The sequence below is a fragment of the Triticum urartu genome, chromosome 1 (genome assembly GCF_003073215.2).
Source record: "Triticum urartu cultivar G1812 chromosome 1, Tu2.1, whole genome shotgun sequence".
NCBI lineage: Eukaryota > Viridiplantae > Streptophyta > Magnoliopsida > Poales > Poaceae > Triticum > Triticum urartu.
The window spans coordinates 187,629,737-187,644,481 of NC_053022.1; positions in this window are offsets into that span (position 1 = coordinate 187,629,737).

A 14,745-nucleotide genomic window follows, 5' to 3' on the forward strand; every position below is an offset into this window, starting at 1 on the left:
AGAGCGAGAGAGTGGGATTTATCGAGATGCTCAAGGGGGTTTGCTTGCCTGATAGAACGACGAAGGGGTACGGCTCCTCTGACAGGTACTCAGGAACACCTTCCGGAGCGGAACCTGTCGAGAAGAAACGGTGCCGGCAATCAATACACAAACAAATGCAACAATATGATGCCTGACAATGGCATGTGCATATCCAAGATTCAAATGCAATTCAAAATGAAGCATTTAAAATTCCCATATTATGTTTTCACTTATACAGCATGTATAAGTTGGTTTTTCATGCATGTAACTGGCATAAATGGATTCCTTGCATTTTTCTGATAATTTTTCATATATAATTTATTTCATTCTGAGCTACGGTTGAATTATTATGATTTTTTGAAGTTTAGGCAATATTTTGGAATTTCCTAAGTTAAAATAATTCTAGAAAAAGAATAACTATGCCAGCACTACGTCAGCATGAAGTAAGCGAGTCAACAGGGCTGACCAGGTCAAACCTGACCAGTGGGTCCCACTGGTCAGTGACCCAGTCAACTAACTAAGTTAGTTAGTCCTAACTAACTGGGCAGGGCCCACTAGTCAGTGACTGTAGTAGCTAACCTAGTTAGTTAATTAGTGCTAACTATAGTAGTTAGTCGGGTGGGGCCCGCAAGTCAGTGAGAGAGAGGGAGGTGGTCAAACTAGGTTGTGGGGTCAATCCACGTAGGTCAAAAGTTAGCGGTCGCCGGCGTTTAGCCGCCGGCGAGTGCAAACGTGGCGGTGCGTTGCGGGTTTGGCCTACAGGGGGCCATTTGGCGCGCGAAGTGCAGCTAAGGGATGCGGACGCTCGTCCGCATCCAGCCGTGGTGGTGGCGCGGCCGGGGAGCGGCCGGAGTGGCGCCGGCGACGACGAGTGCGGCGGCCAGAGCTCGGGTGTGCGTGGAGTTGGCGTTGTGGGGTGCAAGCGGGCAAGGGGAGGCGCTAGCGAGGCTTAGCGCGGGGCAGCAAGCTCGATGGACACGCGTCTGGGACCAAATGGTCACCGGAGCGTTGCCGCCGACGAGCTCGGGCGGCGGCGTGGTTCGGTCGACAAGGGGGCGACGACTGCAGGGCATAAACGACCTCGGGAAGAGGGGGAACAGACACAGAATCTCACAGCGGAGGCGACGGGATGGTCAGCGGGCTCGGGGACGAGTCGGAGACAACGGACGGGTGTCGGCGATATCGGCGGCCGAGAGGTTGAAGACAATGGTGATGACGTCGCTATGGCGCGCCCCGGCTCGCTTGGCTCGGTGGAGATGACGAAGACGACGTCGTGGAGATCCTGGCATGTCCAGGGGGCGAGGGGGAGGTAGTGGCCGCAGCAGCGGCGAGCGGTGGCGTCGGCTGCGCTCGGTGGCGCTGCGGGGAAGAGAAATCAGAGGAGGGGATGAGCGCAGGAGAGAGTGAGAGAGGTCCATGGGTGCGTGGCGATGCGAAGGAGGTCCAGGCGACGGGAGGACAGCCAGGCACGGTGGAGGTGGCGCGCGGTGGCCGCGCGTGCGTTGTGCCCAGCTTCTCCTCTGCCTACTGGCAAGAGGTAGAAGACGGGGTTGCCCCTGGTGGGCTAGGTCGCCAGGTGGGCTGGCCAGCTGGGCTGTAATAGCCAGGCCTCAGGTAAGGCCCAGGTAAGCCTTTTCCCTTTTTTGTTTTCTTTTCTATTTCTGACATTTGTTTTTGACTTAAAAATAAATACCAGCACAAATATAAAAAGTTTGAGATTCCTTGTGACCACTAGTTATAAAATACCAGAGGCCTCACCAAATTCCAACATTTTTGCAGCCTCTAAAATATTTATATTATTTTAAATAGCCTCAATTCAAATACATATGGGTTCATTCAAAAATCCAAAATATCTAGCAAAAATGTGCATCACCCCTGGTTGTTGTTTCCAACATTTTCCAAAGACCATGAACATTTTTGAAAAGCATTTTGGGTTCATTGAAATTCCATTTTTAATTTGAACCTATTTGAGTTTGCTTTGGTGCTAGGATTTGAAACATCCCCATTTCAACTTCATTTGAAATTTAAACATGATACACAAATGACTAGCTAGTCTAGGTCATACCAGAACTAGGGATGTGACATTTAAATCCCCATAAATCCAAAACTAAGCCAAAAATCGTGAAACCTGGCATGGTGTCACGACATGGCACTTATATGTCGAGGAATTTTTTTCATCCATTTTGGCGCAAGTTTTATTACAAGCCTCTTACAAACTGGAGCTTCTCTCAAAGAAGCCTCGTGGTTCTGATAGGGAAAGGTGTCCCCCTTGTGGGCAAAACATAATCACTGCCTCTTTTCGCCTTGTATTTTCTTCCACGAGCAACATGGAATGACATGATATCCGTGCTGAAATTTAAACTTATTCAGGTTTCATTTGGCCTTTTTATACACTAATTTAGTTTCCTAGGCATTTAATGTCCATAATTCAAATCTGAATTTCAAATACATGCTCCAGTTCACCAAAATGGCTAGAAAATTTATACTTGTGTCCTTGGGTGCATGTTTAGGTCCCATGCCAGGAATGGGAACGAATTACAACCGTACCCGCGTCCTGGCTCGTCCTCAAACATTTGGAATCTCGGTTTTTAAATCTCCGTAAATCCTAAACTCACCAGAAAGTCATCAAAGGTGGCATCGTGTCACATCATGGCACATATATGTCGTGGTAAAAACATTGTCCAATTTGGGCCAAGCTTTATTACAAACCTCTTACAAAAACTGGAGCTTCTCTCAAAGAAGCCTCGTGGTTCCGATAGGGAAACGTGTTCCCCTTGTTGGCGAAACGTGATCACTGCCTCTTTTTGCCTTATATTTTCTTCCACGAGCAACATGGAACGACATGATATCCGTGCTGAAATTTAAACTTATTCAGGGTTCGTTTGGCCTTTTTATACACTAATTAGTTTCCTAGGCATTTAAGGTCCATAATTCAAATCTGAACTACAAATACATGCTCCAGTTCACCAAAATGGCTAGAAAACTTATACATGTGTCCTTGGGTGCATGTTTAGGTCCCATGCCAGGAATGGGAATGAATTACAACTATACCGGAGTCCTGGCTCGTCCTCAAACATTTCAAATCTTGGTATTTAAGTCCCCATAAATCCAAAACTCACCAGAAAGTCATCAAAGGTGGCATCGTGTCACGTCATGGCACATATATGTCGGGGGTAAAAACATTGCCAATTTGGGCCAAGCTTTATTACGAACCTCTTACAAACCGGAGCCTATCGCAAGAACCCTCGCGGTTTCGATAGGGAAACGTGTCCCATTGTGGGCCAAACGATAATCACTCCCTCTTCTAGCCTCATATTTTCTTCTACACGTGGCAAGGAACAACGGGAGATTCGCGCTGAACTTTGAAATTATTCAGGGTTCATTTGATCTTTTTTATTCATTAATTGAGTTTTCTAGGCATTTAATGTCCATAATTCAAATCCGAACTACAAATACATGCTCCAGTGCGCCAAAATGGCTAGAAAAAACGTACATGTTTCCTTGGAGTGCATGTTTAGGTCCCATGGAACGAATGGGAATGAATTCAACCATCTCGCTGGCCTGGCTTGGCCACAAACATTGCGAATCTCGGTTTTTAAATCTCTGTAAATCCAAAACTCACAAGGAAATCATGAAACTTGGCATGGTGTCACTACATGGTACATATAATTGTCCAATTTGGGCGAAGCTATATTACAAGCCTCTTACAAACCAGAGCCTGTCACAACCCTCATGGTTTCGGTAGGGAAACATGCCCCTCTTGTGGGCGAAATGATAATCTCTTCCTCTTGTCACCTTGAACTTTGTTTTCTACGGGAAACATAGAATAACAGGAGTGTCGGGCTGAAATTTGAAACTGATCAGGGTTCGTTTGGCCATTGTATATATATATATTACTAATTACTAAGTTTTCTACGCATTTAACACTACTGTAGGTTGCTGCTAACGCGACAATACTATCAGAGACCCTTCGACGAAACTGTGTGCGATGCCATAATCGCAAACGGTGGTGTAAAATAACTGTCAAAAAAGGTGAAAAATGTTTGCAATGAACGATGCATTAAACACGGTTCAGATTTTAGTTGCGTGTGCGATACAGGGCATACGGTTCAGCTCAATTAACTGTTTGCGATGAGGAGGAACAAAAGAAACGGGCAACAAGATGAAAGTGTGTGCGATATACAACATACGGTTCACTCGGATGAACTGTTTGTGATTAGGCAACACAAAAGAAACGGGCAGCCAGATGAAGGTGTGTGCGATATACGGCATGCAGTTCACTCGGATGAACTATTTGCATTGAGACAAGAGAGAAGAAATGGTTCAATATAACAAGGAATGTGTGATACGCGGCAGACAGGTCTGTAATCAGAAATGTGTGCAAAGACCGACAATAACACCAACGATTGCTTCTAATCATCCGTTTGGGATTAATGAATTCATCACCGACGGGTTCCCTAGTGTGGTCCGTGTTTATCTGATTATCATCTAATTCTTGTGCTAGCTCGATGTTCCTTCTATGCTAAGTTTCCATTAATTGATGGTGTTCTATGAACATGCCACCATTTCCCGCCATTTCCTCACCTGTTTCCCGCCACCCAGCGACATTGCAAATAGGCGGCGCACGACACACGGAGGTGACAAGCGCAGCTTGTAGCACATCCACCTTTTCCAAGCATGCCAACCCACCAAAGCGCCGCCTCTGCCATCAACCTCATCGACAAGGAAAATGAGCAGGCGCCATGGCCCATCGAGGCTAAGGCGCTCCCTGGCAACGCGATGGATGATGCCGTGATGTGTGTCATCGCCAGGGTTGAGCAGACCTTTGGCGCATGGCGCTTGAGCGCCGCGGATCAAGATAGGCATGTCAGCACCGACAGGCTGCAGCTCACCGCACAACATGATCGATGGCGCGCCGCAGAGCAAGCTAGGTGCGTCTGCGCCGATAGGCTGCGGCTCGCTGCACAGCGAGACCGTTGGAGCGCCTCAGAGCGAGAGGCGTGGCGCGCCGCACATCAACAGCGGATCCATGGGCGCTTGCCTACTGTTGACACGGCGTCGCAGCTGGGTACACGTCCCGTCAGTACCCCCAGTCCTCGCCAAGAGTGGGCAGAGGCCCTCAGCGCCATACTTGCACCAGAGGCCGGCCGCACCGTACTTACACTAGACGCCCGCCATGCCGTTCGCATGTGTGCCGCCGTTCGCCTTATCCGCGACCCGCTGGATGCCAACGCGCTGGTCCGTAGGCTCGACCGCCTCCTTGGCCCAGGTGTCCACCTGGGCGCAGTAGAGGAACATGGCTGTTGCATCCTTGAGCTGGTGATCTCTGATGAAATAGCCAACTTGGAGCTCGAGATCACGCTCCAGATGTACCGCGAGCGTGTCGACCGCTTGGACGAACACGTGCACGAGTTTAGGCAGAGCCAAGAGCTGCTAGTCATGGTCTCATGGATGCGTTTTATTTTGAAAAGTCGTTTCGACGTGGATAGCTATGTATTCACATCAATCGTAGTATTGCTCTGTTTATTGCTCTGTTTTAATGTGTGTACTCTATTTTCCATTCTTATATGTTCTATTTCAATGAGTGTATATATGCTTTCCATTCTGTATATGTGGATGATAACAGCTAGATTCAAATTAGTATACAAAAATAGATAGAAAATGGAATTCATAATATATATATATATTAATTGTTCGTTAGTTCATCACAGAATATATATATATAATATCATCACATATACATGATGATACTTAACTACTAGGTACAATGCATAATATTGAAAACGAATAGTACTAAAACTAATAATCCATCCTGGGGCCAGTATTCCGGCAGCCCCTCACCAGCAGCTCCCTGGTGCGCGATGTCTTCCCAGTGCGGAGGCAGTACTCCGCCTCGCAGCGCTTGACGTACCGATCTGCCTCTTGTTGGCGGACGCGCGCGACCGATCTTGCCATTTCATTGGGTGCCCACCGGAGCTCCTCGTCGGTGGCACGCTAGAGCTTATCGGCCCACCTCCATGCAGCGACGAGGCGCCTAGTGCCTATAACCTTCCTTGCTAAGTACCCATCTTTGTACACCTCCTCGCCACGACGATGCGCCCGCCACCAAAGCTCCACCACCTCCTTTTTCCAGGAGGCATCACGGGCTTCACAGGCCCCCTGGTACCTGGCTTCCTCCTCCGCCATCTCCTTCTTGAACGCCACTTGCCTGACTTTCTCAGCCGGCGACAGCAACTTCCACAGACAAAGATTGTACTGGCCCCAAAACCAATCCAAAGTAGGGGGGTCCGGTGCAACCTCGTCAGGCGGCGCATAGGGGTCCTCGTCGCTGCTAATGGAGCGAACGTCCTCGGGGGGGCGGCGACTCCTCGTGGGCGCGTGGGCAGACCGGCGGCGCCATGGAAGAGATTGAGAGAGGGGGGCGAACGAGGGGAGGATGTAGATGAGAATCCAGGCGGGATGACGTGAGCAAGGTAGTTTTTATTGGCGGTCGGAATCTAGATCGACGGGGATAGTACACACGCCGGTCGCCGGAATTTACGAGTACTATAGTTTGAATTACACACGATTCCCGCAGCAAAATCCGTGTGTGAACATAATAGCCAAAATCCGTGTGTGAACATAATAGCTGACGGTTTCCAATATAGAATCATGTCTCATTAATGATCCCCGCCACTCACCTACCAAACCTCGAGCCGCGAGATAGAGTGCCAATCGTGTGGGGGCCGGTTGTCCTGCTAGATCTTTACATTTTCTTTTTTGAACACCAGATATTTACATCGTCTGATGATTTTTTAACCCGCACACAAGTACACAAAAATATGATTTTTCAAACCATTATGGTTAGGCGTTGCATGTAGATGTAGTTCAAATTTGAATTACGGTCATTAAATGGTTAGAAAATCACATAAATGTATTTAAAAGGTTAAATGACCCCTGAAATTTTCCAAATTTTCACATGACAGTTGTATTAGTGCACGTTAACCGTAGAAAAAAATTTGAAGGCTGTAAAAGGAAGCTATCTCCCGTTCGTCATCAAACATGCATTGTTCCCTCTCGGAACCACGAACCTTCTAGTGAGTTGCTCCGGTTTGTGAGGGGTGTGTGTCCAAACTTTCGTCAAACAGGCCAAATTTTTTACCACATCATCCTGGTGGCATGACATTAAATCAAGAAAGTATCATGTTTTCTGATCATTTTTTAAGTTTTTTGGAATTAAATTGCCATGGCACTCCATGCATGTGCCCATGCCTTGAGACCAATATGTTTGAAAATTCCTTCTAATTTACTGCACATAGAATTAACTCGCACACAAGTACACAAAAATATGATTTTTCAAACCGTTTTGGTTAGGCGTTGCATGAAGATGTAGTTCAAATTTGAATTACGGTCATTAAATGGTTAGAAAATCACTTAAATGTCTTTAAAAGGTCAATTTGAAGGCCATAAGAGGAAGCTATCTCCCGTTCGTCATCAAACATGCATTGTTCCCTCTTGGAACCATGAACCTTCTAGTGAGTTGCTCCGGTTTGTGAGGGGTGTGTGTCCAAACTTTCATCAAACAGGGCAATTTTTTTACCACATCATCTTTGTCGGTGTCAAAACCGGCGGATCTCGGGTAGGTGGTCCCGAACTGTGCGTCTAGGCCGGATGGTAACAGGAGGCAAGGGACATGAAGTTTTACCCAGGTTCGGGCCCTCTTGATGGAGGTAAAACCCTACGTCCTGCTTGATTAATATTGAAGATATGGGTGTTACAAGAGTAGATCTACCACGAGATCAGAGATGATAAACCCTAGAAGCTAGCCTATGGTATGATTGTATGTTGTGATTGTTGTCCTACGGACTAAAACCCTTCGGTTTCTATAGACACCGGAGAGGGTTAGGGTTACACAAGGTCGGTTACAAAGGAGGAGACATCCATATACGTATTGCCTAGCTTGCCTTCCACGCCAAGTAGGGTCCCATCCGGACACAAGACGAAGTCTTCAATCTTGTATCTTCATAGTCTAACAGTCCGGCCAATGGAGATAGTCCGGCTGTCCGGAGACCCCCTAATCCAGGACTCCCTCAGTAGCCCCTGAACCAGGCTTCAATGACGATGAGTCCGGCGCGCAGTTGTCTTCGGCATTGCAAGGCGGGTTCCTTCTCCGAATACATCATAGAAGAATTTGAATACGAGGATAGTGTCCGACCCTGCAAAATAAGTCCAATATTTCACCGTAGAGAGAATAATGTTTTTGCAGATCTAATCCGCTAGCTTGTTTTGGCAACATGACGTTACGTCATGGCCCGGTGATTATTCGAACCGTTTCTTTTAACCAGCCCCGCACATAATGTGAGGCAGTTTTTCGACACATCTTGTCAAAGCAGAGATCGTGTCCCCTTATTATGGTATTCTCATCAATACGGGCGTGGGTAACCCAACCGTGCCATCAATTGCGGCGCTTGGGGGACAAGCGAGTTTTACCAGGCAAGTGGGGACGTTTTAATTTTGTCCGCCCATATAAAGGATAAGGATTCACCTTTCTATCCACGCCTTCTTCCTCCTCTGCTCATTCGCTCCCGCACACTCGAGCTCTAGCGCCCAAGTCCTCACTTCCATCTCAACCTTCTCCAACCATGTCCGGAGCGGGAGGCAAGTGGATGGTCTCCTCCGTCACAGAGGGAGACATCAAGAAACTGAGGAGAGTCGGATACCTGCCCGACGATATCGCGCACCGACTCCCAGATGAGGGACAGCTCATCCCCACCCCTGAGCCCCATGAGAGGGTGGTATACCTCACCCATTTCCTCCGCGGACTGGGATTCCCTCTCCATCCCTTCATCCGGGGGCTCATGTTTTATTACGGCCTGGATTTCCACGATCTGGCCCCGAACTTCATCCTCAACATCTCGGCGTTCATCGTCGTGTGCGAGGCCTTCCTCCGCATCAAGCCTCACTTCGGCTTATGGCTGAAGACCTTCAATGTCAAGCCGAAGGTAGTGAGTGGCCGCCAGGCGGAGTGCAGAGGCGCCATGGTGGGCAAGATGCCCAACATCACATGGCTCGAGGGCACCTTCGTGGACACCATAAAGGGGTGGCAATTGGGGTGGTTCTATATCACCGAGCCGCGCGACCCCGCATGGGTAGCGGCCCCCGAGTTCCGATCTGGCATCCCCATGCGGCTCACCTCCTGGAAAGAGAAGGGCCTGTCCTGGGGTAATACAAAAGAGCTGACTGGACTCCAGTCATGTTTTCAGAACATGGTGGATAAGAAGCTCAAGCTTGTCAACATAGTCCAGGTTATGCTCGTCCGCCGGATACTCCCGTGCCAACAACGGGAGTTTACCTTGTGGGAGTTCAATCCGGCGCAGCACCGAACTCTAAACAGGCTCTTCGATACGACTCATGAAGATGCCTGGAGGGTGCTGTTCAAGAGCGCCGAGGTCCCTCCCTCCATTACTGAGGATCATGGATTCAGCGCGAAGCGCCATGCCAGTGCGGTGAGTTGTTTTACCTTTTACAGGATATTTGTTTTCTATATAGATTGGCTCTATGCGGGATTCAAACTCCCGTGCCGTTAACAGGACTGGCAAAAGATGGCCGGACAGATCGACTGTCCGGCTCCCTTGCCTGAAGGCCCCGCAAATGCTCTTCTAACGAAGATGCTGACTCCGGCCCCTTATAAGGTGCCGGAGAAGACCAAGAAGGCCAAGGGAGCTCGAAAGAGTGCCCTACGCCAGGCGTCGTCGGACTCACCGTCCGATGACTCTGCGGCGCACTCTTCCCCCGAAGACGAGGAAGTGGAAGAAGAGGCTCCCCCACCGACTGGGGGAGACAAGAAAAGGAAGGCCGCCCCAACTGGGGAGGCCGGAGGGTCCAAGAAGGGAAGGACGCTCCTTCCGGACAGCTCCACCGCCGCCAACGAAAGTGAAGACGAGTGGCTGCCCAGGGCCAAGCCCTAGGGGAGATCGTAAGTATTCGGATACCAAAGTAACCCATAGGATTCCTTTGTCGCATTACTTTCCCTAACGCTGAACTCAATTGTGCAGGCCGCCCCGAGCCAATGTCGAGGTATCCTCGGACGCTCCCTGGGCTCGTCGGACATGGATAGCGATCCAATCCCGACCGCCACCTCCCCTCATCCAGCCGACGACGCCGAGGTGCTGTCTCAAGAGGCACCGGATCGAGGGGGGATAGTCCCAGAGGCGCCTCAAGGCGACCTTCCAGACTCCGGGAGCCGAGGGGACGGGGTCCCCGAGAGCTCCGAGTTCAGCCCTCAGCCGAACACCGTGCCGGACCCTCCAACGGCTCCGAGCTCGGGTAGGCGGTCCCCTTCTAAGGTGGGTGAGACGCCTGTGCCGGTGACCTCTGTCCATCTAGAGGCGTTGGACACTATGTTGGAAGCGCTTCGCAGCGCTTCCATCGAGGAGGAGCACCGCACTATCATGAGTGCGGTGATCCAGAAGGTTCAGTCCGCCAAGAGCGGATTGACTGAAGCCTGTACTAGCCTTCTAACAGGCTTCGAGGTAAGTGTTTTAAAATGTAGTAGAAATATTACCGCATAGACAGTAGCCCCTGATGCTTTGTTCGGTGTTCACAAAGAAAAGCCGAACAGAGGATCAAATAATATCGCAGGAGTCTAATATAAGTATGTCAATATGCATATGCAGGCTTCGCTGCTGGCGTCCGCCGCATTAACTGCGGAGGTCGCCGTACTGAAGGAGGCCCTCGAGGGGTCCCAGAAAGAGCTCGGCCTTGCTAAGAGGCAGCTCGAGGAGAACAAGGGTAAGTAATACCCCGTCTATAGATGAGAAAAAGGACGCGATTGCTAAATGAAAGGATCATTGTATGTTTGCCAGGGGCCACGACCGAGGTGGCGACCCTGAAGCAAGCGCTGTCCCAGTCCGAAGAGAAGGCGGCCTAGGAGCGCACCGAGCGAGAGAGGCACGAGGCTCGGGTGGGCGAGGTGCAGCAAGTGCTCCAGGCTCTCGTGACGAAGCACGAGGCGTTGGAGCTTGACTTGAAGATGCGAGAGTCTGAGCTTGCCGCGGCCCGTGAAAGCGCGAAGAGTGCCAAGGCCGAGGCCCAGAAGGCCCTTTGGAAGATCGACGCGATAAATAAGATAGCGGCGGGTAAGGCTTTCTATATGCAGAGCAAGCATGTCAAAGTAAATTATCGATTACTTACCCGGATCCGGAGCTCTTCAGGAGCATTCGCAGATTTGCCCCGCAGTGTGTCCGATGCCGCACAATTCTACTGGGTCGGGGACGGAAGCACGACAGAGAAGCTGTTCTGGTCTCAGTATGCTGAGGCCGAACATCTGGTGCCATTGAGCGACCAGCTGAAGCAGGTGGCCGAGCTCCATAAGGCGGCCGATCAGGCCATGAAGGGATTCATAGTCCGGTTGTGGCCTGGCGATGCCCTTCCGAACAGCTTCTTCGGCCTGGTGAGGCGGCTCGTGGATGCCTGCCCACGGCTGGAGATCGTCAAATGATACGTCTGCATTGAAGGTGCACGCCGGGCCTTCGCCCGTGTAAAAATGCAGTGGGTAAAGCTAGACGTCGTGAAGCTGATCAAGGAGGGGCTGCCGGAGGGCAAGGAGCACCGCCACCCCGAGATGTACTACAAGGGTGTTCTGTCGGGCGCCCGTCTTATCGCGGATGAGTGTTCACAAAATGTAATATTTGAATGAGACTTGCTCGTTTTGTCCTGTATGTATGAAAACGTGGATCGTATTCGCTATGCAACGCTTGTATGAATTTAAAATATTACCTTCTGTTTGGTTATTTATCCAATCTGAGAGATGGCTAGTCCTGGGCTTCTGCCCCCATGCCACGAGTGCTGGGGTGTTCGGGATAAACCTGAGCACTCTTGTTCCCATGTTTGGGTCCTTCGAGGGAGGTGCTCAGCACAACGAACAAGGCAACCAGACTAATAATGCTTTATCACTCTCACTTAGCCATAGAATTCTATAATTTTAAATTTCGGCGAAGCCCCTGGTATTCGGATGGCCGAATTCGGGGCGCGATACACGCCTGTAAGCCAGACAGAGCCGGCCCCTCGCCCTAAGCGGCATAAGTCTTTAAGGACTCGAAGAAACTCACTGAACAGCGACCAGTCTCTCGCCTTTTCATGACAGTCAATTTTAGCTTTCTCTACTGAGGTGCTCAGCCCGGCAGAACCGGGGCACAATCGCAGTAGTTCTCCTAGCGCTACCTTAGCCGATAGAGCGGACGTAAGGTACCAAAACATAGGAGCCGGGCAAACCCAACATTTGACCAAAGACATGATTCGGAGCTGATGCATATAATGCTATAAGTTCGGGGTGCCGTACTTGTGAAAGTGTTCGGACTTTTCACACCATATTGTGGGTACGTAAGCCCCTGGTGCATTGGCCATACCAGAGTGTACGGTTGCAAGGCATCATTAATGAACACATAGATATATATATATATACCACAAAAATGCAATAATAGTCGTAATGTCATGCATTGTATATTAAAAAATTGCGTTATAGCAAAATGATACAGATGGTGCAATAAGCAAAAGAGTAGGACTGTGTCCCTTCCAAGGGCGAGCTGGGGAATTATATGAAATCTGTAATCCACCTGGGAATTCCGTAGTTGCCTACCTCCTTGGTTGCTGTATCATGTGTTCGGCGATAGAGCTGCTGGACAGTGTTTCCAGAGATTAAAGTCCTGAAAGAAGAAGAAAAATAACCAAACGAGAAGCCCCTGGTGCGGTTTAGGCCGCGTTTTGGGGCGTGCCGCAGTTGTGCCTCCCCCTCCCCACCTATGCCCATGGTATTTTTAATGCGTAATTATGTACGCGCGACATGAATAACGCCGTTGGGCTGGGATTGGGGTGGCCACCGTATTGCTACGCGAGCTCTGATCGCGCCAGGCGGTCTATTTGCCGATTGCCCCGAGCGCGCTTGAAGGTGTTCGGGCTTTGAAACGCCGAACTGGTAGATTGCCTTGAGAGGCTGCTTTGTGCTTCTGCTGCAAGGGCCGCGGTGTGCTCCTCTGTTTGGAGAGAGCTCTCTGTGTTTCCATTGACTGTGGTAACTCCGCGAGGTCCTGACATCTTGAGCTTGAGGTATGCATAATGCGGCACCGCATTAAATCTAGCGAATCCGGTTCGTCCGAGCAGCGCGTGATAACCACTGCGGAACGGGACTATATCAAAGATTAACTCTTCACTTCGGAAGTTATCCGGGGATCAGAAGACCACTTCCAGTGTAATTGAGCCTGTGCAGTGGGCCTCTACGCCTGGAATGACGCCTTTAAAGGTCGTTTTTGTGGGTTGGATCCTTGAGGGGTCTATACCCATTTTGCACACTGTGTCCTGATAAAGCAGGTTCAGGCTGCTGCCGCTATCCATAAGGACTCGAGTGGGGTGAAATCCGTCAATGATTGGGTCTAAGACAATTGCGGCGAACCTGCCATGACGGATACTAGTGGGGTGGTCCCTGCGATCGAAGGTGATCAGACAGGAGGACCAAGGGTTGAACTTTGGGGCGACTGGCTCCAACGCATATATGTCCCTGAGCGCACGCTTCCGCTCCATCTTGGGGATGTGGGTTGCGTATATCATGTTCACCGTCCACACTTGCGGGGGAAACCTCTTCTGTCCTCCAGTGTGCGGCTGCCGGGGTTCTTCCTCGTCATCGCTATGCGGCCCCTTGTCCTTGTTTTCGGCAATTAACTTGCCGGCCTGCTTGAACACCCAACAATCCCTGTTGGTGTGATTGGCTGGCTTGTCTGGGGTGCCGTGTATTTGACACGAGCGATCGAGTATACGGTCCAAGCTGGACGGACCCGGCGTACTTTGTTTGAATGGCTTTTTTCGCTGACCGGGTTTAGAGCCTTTGAATCCGGCATTGACTGCCGTATCCTCAGTACTTTCGCCGTTAATGCGGCGCTTATGCTTGTTGCAATGTGACCTACTGTTGCCGTCCTTGGTATCTGAGGTACCATGGTTCTTTGATATGTTGTTACTGCGAGCCAACCAGCCGTCTTCTCCCGCACAAAAGCAGGTCATGAGCGTCATGAGGGCTGCCATAGTTTTCGGCTTTTCCTGACCAAGGTGTCGGGCTAGCCACTCGTCTCGGATGTTGTTCTTGAAAGCCGCTAAGGCCTCCACATCTGGACAGTCGACGATTTGATTTTTCTTTGTAAGGAACCGAGTCCAGAATTGCCTGGCCGACTCTTCTGGCTGCTGAATTATGTGGCTCAAGTCATCGGCGTCTGGTGGTCGCACATAAGTGCCCTAAAAGTTGTCGAGGAATGCGGCTTCCAGATCTTCCCAACAGCTAATGGAGTCCGCTGGCAAGCTATTAAGCCAATGCCGCGCTGGTCCTTTGAGTTTTAGTGGGAGGTATTTAATGGCATGTAAGTCATCACCGCGGGCCATGTGGATGTGGAGGAGGAAGTCCTCAATCCATACTGCGGGATCTGTTGTGTCATCGTATGATTCAATGTTTACAGGTTTGAAACCTTCTTGGAATTGATGTTCCATTACTTCGTCTGTGAAGTATAAGGGGTGTGCGGTGCCTCTGTATTGGGCTATATCATGACGCAGCTCGTATGGGTCCTGCCCGTTGTGTTCGGCCCGGACGGATTTGCTTTTACTGTATCCGGCGTGACATTTACCGTCTCGTAGAGTGGTGTGCCCTCATGATCCGTAGATCGATCTTGAATGCTTTTCTTTGTCCTCCAATATGTCTCGCAGGTCTGG